We start from the raw sequence: 17,638 nt of genomic DNA, 5'->3' as shown, positions 1-17,638 counted from the left end.
GTAAGTTGTCTGGTAGGTGCATGGCTTACAGGTAGAGGTAGAGAAAAACTTTGTGGATCTGGTTCTCTCCTTCAGCCTTGACCTGTGTTCTAGGGATCGAACTTGGTTGGCTAGGCTTGCTGCAAGTACTTTTACCCAGGCTATCAAGCAAGAACACGGACTTGGCCAGACCATGGGGACATGGACAAGCACCACTTTACAGCTGTTCCTCTGTTCGAAATGGCATTCTATCCCAGCAAACCCATTGCGAGCTGGAAAGCATTTATTCATAGACCTGCTCTACTAATTATCATAATCTAGCAACATGGTACGCATAAGATTACCACACGTTGCCTTGTGATCATGTGACTGTGGCTTCTGCCTAGAATTGTGTGATGGTACTGTTTTGTGCTACAAATTCTAAACGTTCCTCCAAGATCAATGAATTAAAACTTGGTCCCTTGACACCAGTGGCAACTGATAGAACCTTTGGAGTTGGGGTCCGATGGGAGATCCTTAGGTCCCTAGAGAAATGACTTTGAAGTGGGGAATGAGATTGTAACTTCTCTTTCTTCTCACTCTTGTATCATGACTAAGGTAAGCCTTTTGCTCTGCTACATGTTCCTCCCATTATAGACTGTCTCACCACAGGCTCAAAGTAATGGGGCCAAGCAAGTATGTACTGCACCTTCAACGCTGAGAGACAAAATAACCTTTTTTTCTTATACATCAGTTATCCCACTGTTACATTGTAGCATCAGGAAACTATCTGCCATACTAGCTTTGGAAATGCTCAGAATGTTTTACTTCTACTGGATATAACTACCATACTTCATCCTGAAGTAGAAAAAGACCAAACCATCACAAATTGGAGAGCATCTGCAGATACTGCTGGGAAGATATTTTTAGATGTGGTCAACATTCCTATTAGTAGGCTCTGAGTAAGCAGATTTTCCATGATGTGAACAGCTGTACAGAACCAGTCAGATCTATCAGATTAGGCCCACTGGAGCAAGACCTGAGGCTTGGGGAAGAGAAGAAATTTGACCTCTGGAATAAAACGTGGATATCTGCCTGAATTTCCAGTCTCCCAGAATCACCCTTCAGAGACAACTTTCTTTAATTTTCAGTCTGGTGGCTTTCCATATGGAGCTACCCCCCATTCTCTCATTGGTCCTGTTTCTCTGGAGAATTCTATTAGTATAGTGAATGTGGAACTCTGAGCCTGCATTAGCGCTCTGGTGATTATGCCGGGTTAGAGAGTGAGAGGAGAGAGCAAAAAACACCATAACATGGTTACCAAACACTTTGAACAGTTCCCCGTGTGCCTGCTGTGCTTGGGACACATCCATGCACTGGGATCACTATAACCTTTGAGTAAACCAGAGCAGCTCTCTCTAGAGTACTATGTTTCACTCAGGCTTGGTAGGATGCAGCTTCTTCAACACTGGGGACAAAAAGCACATGCCCATTCTAAAGCTCTACCACTACTTTCCCTTTCTACAGTAGCATTCAGCTCTGACAGTAACAATACACCCTTGTAGAATGACTCAACATATTGAGAACACAGCTCTGATAGAGTTGGGTCTCCGTATTTCATGTTATTATTTTATGTTTCTAGAGACTTTTCTCTTACTCAGTTAAAATTATTTTAGGTTCAATTCAAGAAGCACATAGTCTTCACTGGTCATTGTGTGAAGTAACTCCCTTCAGGAGTTAACAGTCCAGGGAAGAAAAGATTGAGAGTCACCTAACCATAAGAGTGCAGAGAAGAAGCAACCGAGACCCCTGGGAGGCAGAGACTCCACTGTGATCTCCAGGTCAAGTGAGGGTGTAGAGTCAGACCCGACTCAGATAAACAGACTGAAGGATGTCCAGACTTAAATGGCACATGTATTCTATGTCTTCCTCCGAAGGCTCAGAGATCACCGGGGGAGTCGGTGGACTGAGCATGCAAGTCTGAGGTTGTGGGTGGGTACAAGGAAATGGTGGTTGCTGGACACAGCAGGGCAGCTGTGAGCTCACAGTGGCGGACTTGTTGCTCACAAGTAGAAATGAAGTCCTCACTGAGTATCTTAAACAAGGATTTATTTTTATGTGTGTGTGTGTCTGTGTGCCTATTTGAGCACATTAATGAAGGTGCCCATAGAAACCAGAAGAGTGTTAGGTCCTTGGAGCCACATTTAATGTGACTGTGAGCTGAGCTGTCTGAAGGAGGAACCAAACTTGATCCTTTGGAAGAACAGTGAGACCTCTTAACTTTGGAGCCATCTCTCCAAACCCATTATTAACTTTTGATTCCAGACTTTATTGTGAAGTTGAAAAGGGTTCTGCTATTTTCTATTCACCCCCAATTAGCATAAAACCCCCTTTGACGTGTATAGGTGTTTTGCCTTGATGTATGTCTGTGTACCAAGTGCATGCAGTACCCCCAGAAACCAGAAGAGGGCAACATCAGATTCTCCCAGGGACAGGAGTTACAGAAGGCTGTGATCTGCCTCCTGGGTGTTAAGTGTTGAATCCAGGTCCCCTGGAAGGGCAGCCTCCCTCCAGTCCTACTCCCAGCTAGTTTTAGTATACAGGGCTTTTCTCATGTGGCACATTAGCTTCATCCAAGGTGTGATCAGAGAGGTTCATTCCCTGCTAAAAACCTCGCCCCCGCAGGAGAGAAGAAAACATGTCAAGAGTCCTGGGAGTCAACTACATGGTGGGATACAGACAGCTTTGGTGGAGGAATCCACTCAACCTTATTGCTTACAGAGGAGAGCAGCAAAATCTTAGCATTTCAGCCTTAATTAAACACCCAGGTTTCTGGAAAGGGCACGTGCCCACTTCCTAAGCTTGCGCGGCTCTTTGCACTTATCCCCGGTGCATTCTTGATTCATTTTTCTACCATCTCAGGCCTTCCCATGACAGTGAACCTCAAGCATCACCATTCAACAGCGGCAGATGCTCTTTTTCCATCTTCCCTGAAGATGAAAAGTTTACTTCAAAAGGATGCCTTTGTTTCCCCCACGCAGTGGTTTCATGACTCTCTGGCTATTTGGTGGTACAAATTTTCTTTTTCCTATAAAACCTAACCTTCTGCTGATGTGTTAGACCTAACTCCCATCTTTCCTTTCATGCATTGCTTTGATACTTCTCTCCCAACCAGCCCCTTATCAGACCTTCCCCTGTTTAGATCCCTCTGCCTTGAAACATTTTCATGCTACTCCTAAAAGGAGAAGCTGCTTTGAAAATTACCAACTTTGTAAATCACAGTGAGCTTGCATAACTCAAACCTAACCTCCTCTTTATTCCCTTTCTGTCCTATGGATTTTGAGAGGCTGGGACTACATTTCCCAGAGTACTCCTGTAGTCAGGAACTTGAATATAATTTAATTTTGTTTGGAATTAAATAAACTACAATATTGTGAAATCACAGCCATGGAGGACCATGCTTTCTTTGTAGTAGGGTTATGGCTTCTGATTTAATCTTCAGGCTTCCTGGTTTTATAGCACCTTGGACATGGTAAGGCCAGAAGCTTCCTTGGTGGCCTGATTCTGTTATGGCTTTGGGAGTCATTCCTGGAAGCTGAGCGTTTGAGTCTGTCTTTTTCAGACTTCCCATCTATTTGGCAAGCCATTTTATAACTTGTCATAAATAGTCTCTCTCCCCTTAACCTGGTTAGAAGGGGATGGTCTAGTGTCTAGAAGGTTCTGTTCCACAGGCTAGTATCACCAGAACATGGGTGGTGACATCATGTGTGCACCCTCGTGGGTGACTTGGAGGGACAATGGCTCAATGACAGGATGTTGATCACTGGGGACAAAACATCTGCTCACTGGGCTTGCAGAAACAGATGGCCCGACTCATAGACAGACTCTAGTGATTCGGGCAGACTTTCAGAGATTTAGAAGGAGTGACCCTGGTCATCAGCAACAAAGAATCTGAGGCATAGACACACGGGAAGAGCGTGAGTATGTCCCACGTGTATGTGAATCAGAGAGTGGCATGAGTGAGGATGACCTAAATACTCACAGGAGGCAGGGGACACTTCCTGTACAATTCTGTCGGCATCCACATTAGCATTTGCTCTCACCAAAAGGGGTCATGCCCCAAGTGTCTCCAGCAGCAGGGCAAGGGGTCATGTGTAGACTTGGCAGCATTAGCTTCTGTGCACCAAAGGTAATGGGGACACAGCATAGCTGACTTTCTAACCTGCATTAAAGGCCAATACTCAGTCTTTAATATTTTATTACTTCTCAGGGGAACCAGTCTGTGACTGTCGGCAGACTGATGACATTGGAGCATGCCCTCTGTGGATGGGGCAAGACTTACTTTGAACTCAGCTTCCCTGATTCTGCCAAAATCACTGTCTCTGAGCTCTTGCAGTGCCTTGTTCCATTCAGTATTGCGGCTGACCTACGGACTTGTTTTATAGCCAGTGAAAAGTGGACACTGAAGCAGCTGGCCAGAAAGAAGATGTAGCTAAAGGTCCATCTGGATGAGGACTCCCAGCACGGCTGAAGCAGTGTCCTTAGAATCACGGTGTTGCTGTAAATCAGCAAGTAATGTCTGTAGCGTTTTTGTTCTGTTAGCCCATATCCCAGCATCCAGGAGACAAAGGAAACGGGAATGCCTCCATTCATTCTAGTTTTGAGATCTTCATATTGCCCTCCGGATGCGTGAGTTTCTCGGGCCCCAGAATGAATAAGCGGTGGTGGCCATGGGGTAGCGGTAGGAAAAACTGAGCCAGTTAAGGTGACCGAGTCTGACGTTTGGAGGCTCGCTGCTGGACAGCAGGGGCTGTGAGAAATGTTTGTGAACTGAAGTGCATGGTGGACGTCACGGGAATGTGGGATTAGTAATGGAAGAAGAAAGACATGCATTTCAACTGTGAACACATGACTCGTTGCAGCGAAGGGAATTGTCAGTAAAAAGAATTGTCTCATTTTGGGTATTTCTTCCTTCCTTGAATATTTTTTTTTCCTTCTTCTAGTTCCTTGCCATCATAACAATGGTTAAGCTGTAAGATACCCAAGGAGGGACCGCAACTTAACTAGACCATCCTGTCACTGTAAATATATGATGTGACCTAACCTTTTATCTCACACTAGTGCTGGCACCCGTGGATGTCCATGATAGATATGACAGCACTGTCCCATGATAGATACACAGCTCTACGTGTGTTTCAGAAAAGGACTTACCTCCTGCCTCTATTCTAACAACAGCTGAGCATAGCTAGACAGGAGTGTGACTTGGTCCCTGTTTTTCTTTCAAATATAGGACATTTAAAAAGGGGACATCACTCAGGGAGGATTGTGGAGTGTTATTACAGACTGACTAGAAGTTCCTTGTCCTTAGAGTTAGGGTGATGGTAGGGTTGGTTACAAGGCAAATGTGCGTGTGGGGCTTGGAAGGTGGCATGGCGCAGTAGGTGACAGGCTCTGAAGACTGCATTAGTCACATGTCCTGCAAGACAGCTGTTGTTATGTCTCCTTGACAAGACAGATTTCACCTTTCCCCATCTCCCATTGGGTCTCCCTGTTTGGTTTCTTTGAATGTCAGGTCAGCTTCCTAGTAAAGGATGTCAGTGTGTTCTGTGTATCCAGCTGAGGTTGGAATGGTGCAGCTTCCAAGCAGTTCTCATGGGTGCCCTACTGCACACCTGTCTACTCTTGGTCTGTGGGAGTTCAGACTTTCAGCAACTTTAGACCTTCACCAGAAATATAGAAGGTGTACTGGCTGGTTTTGTGTGTCAACTTGACACAGCCGAAGTCCTCAGAAAGGAAGAAGCCTTAGTTGAGGAAATGCCTGCATGAGATCCAGCTGTAAGGTATTTTCTTAATTAGTGATCAGTGAGGAAGAGCCCAGTCATGGTGGGTGGTGCCATCCCTGGGCTGGTAGACCTGGGTTCTATAAGAAAGCAAGCTGAGCAAGCCAGGAGAAGCAAGCCAGAATGCAACATCCCTTCATGACCTCTGCATCAGCTCCTGCCTCCAGGTTTCCAGATTTCCTTTCAGGAGCCCTGCCTGAGTTCCTGTCCTGACTATAATCTGGAAATGTAAGCCAAATAAACCCTTTTCTCCACAACTTGCTTCCGTCATAGTGCTTCATCGGAACAATAGAAAACCCTAAGACAGAAGGCAGAACCTTTGGCTAAATTCTTTACCATTTCTACAACTGCGTAAGGTCAATGTCTATATGAATCCTTTCATAGCACATTGCTTTTCTGTTAATTTAATTAAGAATTAAATGAATTCTTTTAAAGGGCCAAATCCTGACTACTATAATGTTAGCCTTCTATTTAACAAATACACTTCAGTGAACTAGCTAACTAGTTTAAGGTTTTGTTCTGGATCCCTCACCAAACACTTGTTCCGTTGTCCTTCACCCATGAGTACAGTTGGCCGGTGTTGGCTAGCTACTGCATGTGAGCAGGGGGAGAGAGTTTGTGGGGAATCTAAACATGAATAGCCAAGCCAGACATGCAGAGTGACTGTCACCATGTTTGTGCTTCCCCTCAACTGTCTTCAGTAGCCAGAATATTTGCTGAACAAATGACTGGTCCACTTTGCGACTTCCTTTCTTGTAACCTTTTGAGATTGTTGTCCTATACTTACGTTTCTTCTAATTTTTCCTTCCTTTACTGGCCTTTCTCTTCTGAGCTCCAGTCTTCCTCAGTATCTGGTATCTGCTTACTCTCTCTTTTTAGGTTATATTTATTTTTAAAATAAGTATGGAATACATACCTAAGCTGCATCAGGAAATATATTAGTTACTTGTGACCTAACAATGAACCGGTGAAGCTTTATGTCCCCTCTTCTGTCTTCTCTTCAGGACTTATCATCACCATACAGACAGCTCTCAAAGATTCTGCTCCCCCCTTGCCTTTAAAAGAAATATCTTTGCTCAAACTCAACATGCCCATTGCAGAGCTTGGAAATACCTTCTAACACTTCTCCTTTCAGGTTCTGATAACCTTCTGGTCCTCTGTCTCTTGAACATCTTCTCTGTCCCTAAATCTATTGGTCTACACTGGTCCATTTTTTTTTTTTCTCACTGGTTTTCATTTGTGGACATGTATTCCTTCTTTGGTATTTCATTAGGGGCTGATGCTGTTTCTGCAGCCTGGCATATCCTTGTTCTTTCTCTAGTTGGAACTTCTTCATCAGCCGATATCCACCCTGCACTTGCAAATGTTCACTTGGTAATAATAAATCACCGACTTTCCTTGTTTCTTACTTGCGTGTTTTGTGTCTCACATTAAGATGGTTGTTTGTTTAATTTCCCTGTAGACCAGTGGTTCTCAACCTTCCAAATGCTGTGACCCTTTAATACAGTTCCTCATGTTGTGGTAACCCTCCTAACCATAAAATTATTTCATTGTTTGCTACTGTTATGAATTATAATGTAAACATTTGGTATGCAGGATATCTGGTGTGGAAGCCTCAAAAAGGTCATGACACACATGTTAAAACCTGCTTCTGTCAACAGTCATCTCTTTTTCCTATGGACAATCATCTCATTCAAATTTATTCATTTTTATATTTCTGAACGTGGCATGGAACACAGAAAATGATCATCTAAGGTGCCAAGTGAGTTTTTTGCTAAAAATACCAAGGATGAATTGTATCTTGGGTATTCCTAGCTTTTGGTCCAATATCTGCTTATCAGTGAGTGAATACCATGTGTGTTCTTTTGTGTCTGGGTTACCTCACTCAGGATGATATTCTCTAGTTCCATCCACTTGCCTAAGAATTTCATGAAGTCATTGTTTCTAATAGCTGAGTAGTATTCCATTGTGTAAATGTACCACCCTTTCTATATCCATTCCTCTGTTGAAGGACATCTGGGTTCTTTCCAGCTTCTGGCTATTATAAATAAGGCTGCTATGAACATAGTAGAGCATGTGTCCTTGTTAGATGTCCTTGTTAGAGCATCTTTGGGGTATATGCCCAGGAGTAGTATAGCTGGGACCTCAGGTAGTACTATGTCAAATTTTCTGAGGAACTTCCAGACTGATTTCCAGGGTGGTTGTACCAGTTCACAGTCACACCAGCAATGGAGGAGTGTTCCTCTTTCTCTACATTCTTGCCAGCATCTACTGTCAAATATATTTTTGACCTTAGCCATTCTGACTGGTCTGAGGTGGAGTCTCGGTGTTGTTTTGATTTGCATTTTCCTGATTAATAAGGATGTTGAACATTTCTTTAGGTGCCTCTCAGCCATTCAATATTTCTCAGTTAAAAATTCTTTGTTTAGCTCTATTCCCCATTTGTTAATAGGGTTATGAATACTCTGGAGTCTAATGTCTTGAGTTTCTTGTATAAATTAGGTATTAGCTGTCTATTAAATGTAGAATTGGTAAAAATCTTTTTCCAATCTGCTGGTTGTTGTTTTGTCCTATTGATAGTGTCCTTTTCCTTACAGAAGCTTTGCAATTTTATGAGGTTTCATTTGTGGATTTTTGATCTTAGCCCAGAAGCTTAAAATATCCAAGATACTATTCACAGGCCTTATGAAGCTCAATAATAAGGAAGACCAACATGTGGATGCTTCAGTCCCTCTTAGAAGGGGGAACAAAATCATCATGAGTGGAAATATAGTGACAAAGAGCGGAACAGAGGCTGAAGGAAAGGCCATCCAGAGACTGCCCCACCTGAGGATCCATCCCATATGCAGCCACCAAACCCAGTCACTATGGCTGGTGCCAAGAAGTGTTTTCTGATAGGAGCCTGATATGGCTGCCTCCAGGGAAGCTCTGCTATTGCCTTCCTGATACAGATGAGCATGCTTGCAGCTAGCCATCGGAATGAGCCGAGGACCCCAATGGAGGAGTTAGAGAAAGAACTGAAGGAGCTGAAGGGGTTTCCAACCTCATAGAAACAATAACAGTATCAACTAACCAGACCCCTCAAAGCTCCCAGGGACTAAACCACCAACCGAGGAGTACAATGGAGGGACCCATGGCTCCAGCCACATATGTAGCAGAGGATGGCCTTGTCTGGCATCAATAAGAAGAGAAGCCCTTGGTCCTATGAAGATTCATTTCCCCAGAGTAGGGGAATGCCTGGGTGATGAGGTGGGAGTGGGTGGGTGGGAGTGAGAACATCCTCATAGAAGTAGGGGGAAAGTGGATGAGAGAGGGGAAACTGGGAAAGGGGATACCATTTGAAATGTAAATACATAAAATATCCAATACAAAAAGGAAAAAATTCCGAGGATGGATAACAAAGCACTAATTCTGAGAGAAATTTGAGCACAAAGCAAGGGAAAAAAAGAATCTGTCAGCTGGGACATAGATTTTGGGGGCTGCCAGGCACACTTGTTCCAGGACCAGACTGGTAAGGATGGGGGGGGGGGTAAAATGAGATTCATGCAAGGAGGGGTGGCATTCAGTTACCAGCACATGTGCACTTGGTGCCAGGATCGATTCTCACAGGGAGCTCAGGGAAATGTTTGGGGGAGTCTGTGGTTGACATCCAGCCTTAGATAAACCTGTACGCGCCATCTTTACGTCCTTTTTTTTTTTAACTCCACACTCTCAACGTAAAAGGAAAGAGTAGCTAATTTAGGAGAGATCACAATCATTGGAAGGACTCATTCGACACCTGACTTTTCTCTCTTGTCCCTCCTTCTCTAGTGACTCAGTTGGCATGGTGTATTCCAATGGCAGCCCATGAAAGGGAACTTGTAGCAGCTGTTCCCTGTGACTGTGAGTCAGTGGAGAGAGGCCTTGGGCATGTATACATGATCAGCCCTTTGATCTGTGGATTCTGTTATTCTGCAGGACTTTTCTTTTTCTTTTTCCCAAAACAGAGGGAAAATGAAGCTTACTTCTTGTGAGCAGAGATAGTGGTGAAGGGAGTTATTTATGACTTATTGTGAAATACCACGAGGAACAGCAGGGCCGGAAGGAAGGCACAACATGGGTAACTGTTGACAGCGGTCTGGGGGGCGGAGGACTAGGAAAGTGTGCTCCAATGAGAACTGGGTCTCACAAGGGCTAAAACCACATCCTCCATGGAAAATACTAACTCGGGAGGGGATGAGATTTCATCCCACTGTCCAGACCTCAGGATTTCGGCGTTGGGAACCAGAATGATTTTGGTCCAGTGGTTAGTAGTTGAAGGTGAGTTATTTTTATGGTGCTTGCTTGTCTTGAGCAGACATTTTAATTTAGGGTTATTATACGGTCTCTACAAAAATACCTCTTCCTTACCTTAGGTTCCTGGAATTTCTAACTCGGAACTGTCCATTTCACTACCCTTTTTCGCAAGGTATGCTCCATTATGGGTTAAAAACATACCACATGTTTGTCTAGTTGGTAACGTTTTGGATGATCTTGATTTGTGGTTTGCTTTCATTCTGTGGGTAGACAATGGATGAGCTAGGGCAGCTTCCCTTTAGTGATGGGACCACCTTACCTCACAGCCAGTCACAGCTTTGGTCTGTGGAAGGATCAGGCTTCCTGACATTTAGAGCCTCCCATTTGTATTGTTAATCACACGCCTCCCACCATCCCTTTCAGCTCAATCTCCATGAACATTACATAGATAACAAACACCAGCATCTGATATTGACGGATGTTAGAGCCAGAACTTGTGCTTTTCGGCAGATCTTGCCCTGACCAGAGACATTTTTTTTTTCTAACATAGGATTTGGATTGAAAAGGCCATCTAAATAGAACAGGGCCTCTAAAAAAGTGTTTACTATTTATTTTAGTTTCCTATAAATTCAGACCTGAGAGTTTCATATAAAACGCCTGTGCAGTAAGTGTGTTTAAAGGTGAGGAACAATGTAAGGAATTCTTGTGAAAAAAAAAAGACAAGGAAGGAAGAGCCTTTGTTTGATTGTGTGAGACTCTCCTCAGCAGAGAAAGAGGAAAGGCAGTCACAGGGAACTCACTTCTGCATTTCCTCTTTCTCCTCCAGATGGAAGCTGCTTAGGGGTCCACGGGGCCTGAGGGCTTACGGAGAGTATCAGCTGACCACCTCTGTTCCTGTAAACTGTAAAGGGGTCCTTAGGCTTTCAGCCTGTCCCTCTACATTTTCAGAATGTTTGTTTGCTTCTATATCCCAAAGTGCACAGCAGCATCTTGGCAACTAGCATACTTGGGGAAAATGTAAGGTAAAGTATTATTTTGTTAAATCTCAACCCCCCCCCCCATCCTGTGTCAGTGTGTGTGTGTGTGTGTGTGTGTGTGTGTGTGTGTGTGTGTGTGTGTATACAGGCACACACATGTGCTACAATGTACTGAAGAGACCTGAGAACCTTGACCATCAGTTCATATTTCCCACCTTGTTTGAAACAGGCCCTGTGTGCGCCAGTCCAGCTGCCCACAGCATTCCAGTTTTCTGTCTCTTTCAGACCTTCTGTGTGCCCATCTTGTTACAGGAGCAGTGGATTACAGATGGCACAGAACCCTGCTTCCTGTCACCCCCAAGGATCCAAACTCAGGCCCTCATGTTTGCTTGACAGGTAAGCGTTTTAGCAATGGAGCCACCTCCCCAGTCTACAGTGGAGTCTTTGGGGGAAATCCAAGAACAGTAATTTCCCCTCTAGATTGTAAGTGTGCTTGCTCCATTCATGAATAAAATCAATGCCAATCTGTTCTGAAAAAAAAAAAAAATCACTAAATTTATCTAGGATAAGAACTCGCCACATGGAAGAGAGAAGCAACTTCTTTGGGATTCAGTGTCTGCAAGAGATATTTGGTAAACATCTTTCCATCTCTGGAAGTAATGCTTCTCTTTGGAGTATTAAATATTCAAACAAATGGCACATCTTTTCTTTCAGGAATAGACAATGCTTATCATTGATGAGTGGCTTCTTGAATTGTACAGCCTCAACTACTGGATGTGGAGATTAAGTCTAAGCCACCTACTGCTGTTGTTGCTGTGGTTGGGGGTGGAGTTTCTTCTGTTCTAGGTAATCTTATTGTCAGGAATCCTACAGCCCCTGTGAAGGGTTGGCTGAGACCAGGAGCTGCTCATACATTCTTCCCAGCTTTCAGAGCAGATGCTGAAGACCTGTAAGCTTTGCTGATTCTTAGCTGCAGCTGTCCACAAATCTAGGCCCCGAGCATCACTTTCAGGGTGAGAGCAACAAAATGAGTTACTTCTGGGGAGCTTTTCCCAAACTGTGCACTTTATGGTTGGCTCTTTGAAGAACAAAATCTGATATCAGTCTGATTAACAACAAGATTCTGCTGGAACTGGTATGGGCTGATGTCATCTTCTGCCACTGTCCTTAGTGGTAGCTCTTGGATGTCCGGGTGCTCCTGCATCTTGGGCGGGCTGCTCTGTCCCTGGATGTTCATGGCTGCCTCATTCTTGTCTTTTGAGGCTCTGCTTCAGTGTGACCTCCTGAGGGAGGAGAGGTGGACATATTGATTCATCCACACACCATTCTATGTCCTGTCACTGTTTACACGATCGATCGCTCTCTCCTCTCTCTCCTCTCCCTCTGCCTCTCTGTCTCTATCTTTCTGTCTTTCTCTCTCTGTCTCTTTCTCTGTCTCTTTCTTTCTTTCTTTCTTTCTTTCTTTCTTTCTTTCTTTCTTTCTTTCTTTCTTTCTCTCTCTCTCTCATACACACACATTCACACATACACACTCACTCTTACACACACACACTCACACACTCACATACATATTCACACACACACACACAGTTTCATGTATTTCCATGTGGGTCATACATCCTTATGTATCTGAAGATGGCCTTGATCTCCTGATTCTCCAGAGTGCTAGAATTACAGGAGTGTGCTGGCATACCCGGTTTGTTTGGTTCTGGAGATCAAACCCAAGGCTTGCTAGACAAGCACTCTGCTAACTGAGCCACATTCCTAGCCTTGGTTACATTTTCTTCGTAGCAGTCGATGTGAGGCAAGAACAGTCTTGCTCACTGGTTTGCTTGTGTCTTGTATGCCTTGCCCTTGTGGAATATAAACTCCTTGAGTTCACAGACTTTTATTTGGTGATGAATGTATTAAACAAACCATGGCTGTGAGGAGAACGAACCCCTTCTCTCTGCGGGTGCTACCCAGCCAGAATAAGATGAATGTTCTGTCATTTATATGTTTCAAAATGTCAGCCACTTGTCATCTGTCCCCACTGAACCCTCAAAGTTAGGCTGCTGACTGAAAATAAATAATAAATTTGTTTTAAAGCCATTTAAAATTTAACCTATCCCATGTAGCCAGTGGCTATCATTTTAGACTTTGAGGCATATTTGGCCTTTTGTAAAAGCAAAAATGACACATAGAACGCATTAGCTAATCTTTGGGTATTCTTTTTAATTTTTTCCCTTTCTTTTCTCTTCCTTTTTCTTTTCCCTCCTCTCCCCCTTTGCCCGTCCACCTTACTTTTCTCCTTTCCCCACCCCTTTTCAGAGTTTTCAAGACAGAGTCTTAGTATATAGCTCAGGTTGGCCTGAAGTTCCTGTGTAGCTCAGGGTGGTTTTGAACTGACAGCCCTCTCTTCTCAGCTTCTGAAGTGCTGAGTGCTGAGTTCTGCAGCTGAGTGTTAGTCTTCTTTCTGAAGCCCTTTCCTTTCTTTTTTAAATGGTGTCAGTGGGGTAGAACATACTCATTCAGCAAGCTGGAGATGACCCGATGAACCACCTTTTGAAAAGATTGTAGCATCCTTCTGCGACGTGGCAGAGATTTGACTAATTTCCCTGTGCTTCTTGGGTCAGGTTCCAATATTGCTTTGGCTAATAATTGGGTTAGTTGGTCTTCCAGATGCAACAGGATTGGTGCACACATGCGGCCTCACGGAGACTGAGGGAGAACACACATGGCCAGACAGGGGCCCAGCGCTGACAGAAGGAACTGGACACCGGTTTTTAACCAAGAGGTTATCTGCAGTGAACACGTTTGCAGAGGACTAATTAGTTCACACCATTGGAGTTCACTGAGTATATTAACTACACTTAAGGTTAGGCCCCTGGCCGAGCAGAAGATGGCCAACATAAAAAGAACTCCATGAGGGTTTTGTAGATATTTGGTCTCATCTTTGACCTTTCCCCCCTTCTTCCCGGTCTTTGTCTGTATTTTATGGTTCTAATCTTCTGATTTCTATGGGGTTTTGTTTATGTGCATCTTGTGCTTCTTGAGAGTTCTAGTGTTATTCTATATATTACATATATATTACCAGTTTTCTTTCTAAGAAAGAGAGAAAGAAGGGCACAGCGAGAAGGGAGGTGGGATGGAGCTGGAAGGAGGTCAGGGAGAGAAAACCGTGATCAGAATATATTGTACAAAAATCTTTTTTTTCAATTATAAAAAAGGAGAGGGAGATAGCATGTACACCCATGCACACACACAATGTGTCAATTATGTGGAGTTATGTATCCAATAGCATCTTACATGGTAGGGAACCAAATGGCTTTAACTTAGAGAGCAGTCTAGCATGCCTGCCCTGACAGTTTCCATCTTTCCATAGGGAGGCATTCACCACTGCTGTGAGGAACTCCCAGTCGGAGCTGTAACTTATTCGATGAAAGCAAACAGAACCAACACCCACTTCATAGCTCAGTCAAAACAAAGCTCGTCTGTAGAGCAACTGCTTATGTGGCCTCAACACTCCCAAGGCAAATCTGGGGCATGTTACCTCATAGGTGATTTACATTTTCTGTTTAGTATCACTTCTTTCTCCTAATCAGAACTTTTTCCAGGTTCACAGTTTGTGGTTGCCCTAGCTGGGGAAGCACTCCATGCCTTTGGAAGTTGGCTGCTCAAAGAATACGGCTTTTAGGGAGTCGAACGTCTCCATCGTTTATCATCATTATACGGTGTCTGTCAACAGAAAACCATTTCCCAGAATTCCGTGAGGAATTTCTCTGTAGAGAAGTATGGAGTCTTGTGACAAGAAAAAGGCCCCACAGTGGAGAGTAATAGGAAGGGGGTGGAGCTGAAACAGAAACTCTTAGGGCTAATTCATGGCTGGCGTCATCTCCTTTAGCATTGGGAGTGTTTGACGTTGAGTTCAGAGAACACGACCAGGGCTGTTTTCCATCTGTCATGGTGATTAATGGGGATATTGTTAGGCAATAATAGTTTAATAATATAGCTGGGACCGCAGGGGCACACCGAAATGTACAAGAAAGTCTAAAACTAAGAGGAACCAGCGAGAGAGCCATAAAAGCCAGGGAACTGGGGTCCCGTTCTCAGCCCCACCATTTAGAAAAGGGCAGCCAGTGAGGAAGGGTTCGCAAAGCTGGTGGAGGACAGAGGATTTCTCAATGTGGTAAGAAAAGCTGACTCAGCTCCCAGGAAGGGTGGCATTTGGTCACTGCAAAGGACTTAGAATCTCATGGACTAAAAATGGTTTGTTAAGTTGTGATTGATGTACACTAATTCAAAGCAAAGCCATGTAAGGCAGGATGACACTGCTCTGGACACTGGGGTTGGGATAAACTCTGTAAAATAAGATCACTTCCTAATTGACCAAGAGGCTGCCTGCGGTGAGTGTGAAGCCCAAACAGTAACTTTCGTTTTTGTTTTGTTTGTTTTGTGTTTTTGGTCTTCTGGGTCTCAAAGATGCAGAAAATACGGTTAGTTTGCAATAACAATATTACCCCAGTGAGGTTGTCTCTTTCCCCACATGTCAGTGGCTATTGGTAGGTCACAGACCCAGCCCGACTCTCGCAAAATCAGAACCTAGCGTATGTGAACATTGAGCCATCAAGAGTAGGCTTACGTGAGAGAAGAGGGTGCTCCCTGACCAAACGCCTTCCTGGGCAGAGTGGCTTGCTCTAGCCTGGTGAGCCCATTGCTACATCCTTCATGGCACCGTGGAAATCTGAAGCTCACTGGGAAACAGGCAGGCTGAGATGCACCAAGGTGGTTATTGTCTTGTTTTTGCTGTGATGGCTTTTGTTTCTTCCCCACAGTGGCTTCAACTATATTTCTTTTACTTCATAATTGGGATTCTTATCTTTCTTTCTATCTTCTGTTCCTTTCTCCTCCTTCCTCCCTCCCTCATGTCCTTCATTCATTTCTCTTTTTTTCTTTCACTCCTTTCTTTCAGTTTTCTGTCTGTCTGTCTGTCTTTGTCTCCATGCAGGCCACTTGCTCTGCCTGGTCTTGTTGTTTCTGGTTTTGTTATTTTGTTTCATGACTTTGGTAGACATTCCCATGTGAGCCCAGGGTAATATGTATGGATCTGACCAAGTCTGACCAGAGAGTCCGTGAGGGGAGATTGGACCGGCTCCTGCTGAGAGTAGGTAGAGTCACATGTTGAAGGAAGGGGAAAGGAAGCAGATGAAACGAGCTCTCTCCTTTCCATGGCTTGGTTTCTTCAAGGCCACTGACACAACAGCAGGTTCCCACAGCGGGGTGGCTGGTGATTGGCAGGTCCTCTTTGTGTGCAGTTACCCTGTGGGTTGGCACTGTCTGCCCCCTCCCACAAATATCAGCTTTATTCCATGGTTAGGGTTTCTCGCTGTGCCCTATAGGACTGCAGCATCTCGGCAGAGACGCTGCCTCATTTGCCTGTGGTAAGGATTTATATGTTTACTGAAGAGTTCTGATTTTTCTGATTTTCTTATTTTCAGGGTAATATTTGTTTCTGGTTATAGCTTTCCGATTTAAGGTGCTTCAGTGAAATTTTGGTAAGCAAGTCCTGGAAAGATTTCATGGCGTGTTGTAGGAGACACTTCTTGTCCCTAACCTTTGGAATTTCTTCCAGGAGGAAAAAAAAAAAAAGTCTGAGCAGACATGGATGAACTGACCAAATGCTTTTAAAGAGACGGAAGCTTGGACACCAGTGACTGGAGACTCTTCATTTCCTGCTTTTCAAACACGAATTAATTTATTTTATTTTAGTCTAGCCACTAGTATGTTTCCCTCACAGCACACTGTTCCTTTTATAAAAGCAGAAACTGGAGGAAACAGTTTTATCTTTAACAAAAAAGTTTTCTTAAAAAATATTTATTCATTTGTTTTTTATGTATACAGGTGTGTTCCCTACACATGTGTATGTGTGCTATGTGTGTGCCTGGTCCTGGAGGAGTCAGAGATGACAGTAGATACCCTGGAAATAGAGTTATAGATCACTGTAAACCACCACGTGGATGCTGGAACTCGAACCTGGGCCCTCTGCAAGAGCAGCAAGTGCTCTAAACCACGGAGACATCTCTCCAGCCTCAGTAGCTCTTTCTTTTTCTTAAAACCGAAGCTTAGACTCTTACCTCTCTGAGACCATGTGGAGAGTACATTGGTTCAGTATGGACACTAACAAAGCTGAACACTTGGCTAAGAATTTCCCTAGCTCTATGTTTCAGTCACTTTTGTTGTTGATTACATGCACCGATTATTGTTATGCAAAATAGAGACACACTGTGAAACATTCGGCCTGTGTAACCTGCTGAGGAGCAGTGCCTTTCTGTGAAACATGTGGTGTGTGTAACTTGCCTTTCAGAACACTAACAAAGAGAGAGCTTTATGCCCTGTTTTTTTTTTGCATGATCTGTGTGGGGGTAGGGGGAACCCCAAACCAAGAACCCAAAACAGCAACACTTGGCTGGGCTGCCTCTGCCTTCTGGGAGGCCCGTTGTCATAGACACAGCGACTTCCCTTTCATGGCCCAGATGAGAAGTAGGTGGGTTTTGAATGTGGTACTTCTCTGGCCTCTATTAAGAACTTACTTGAATCCGTTTTCACTCG

The sequence above is a fragment of the Micromys minutus genome (genome assembly GCF_963924665.1).
Source record: "Micromys minutus genome assembly, chromosome: 4".
Lineage (NCBI taxonomy): Eukaryota > Metazoa > Chordata > Mammalia > Rodentia > Muridae > Micromys > Micromys minutus.
This window is presented reverse-complemented; position numbering follows the sequence as displayed.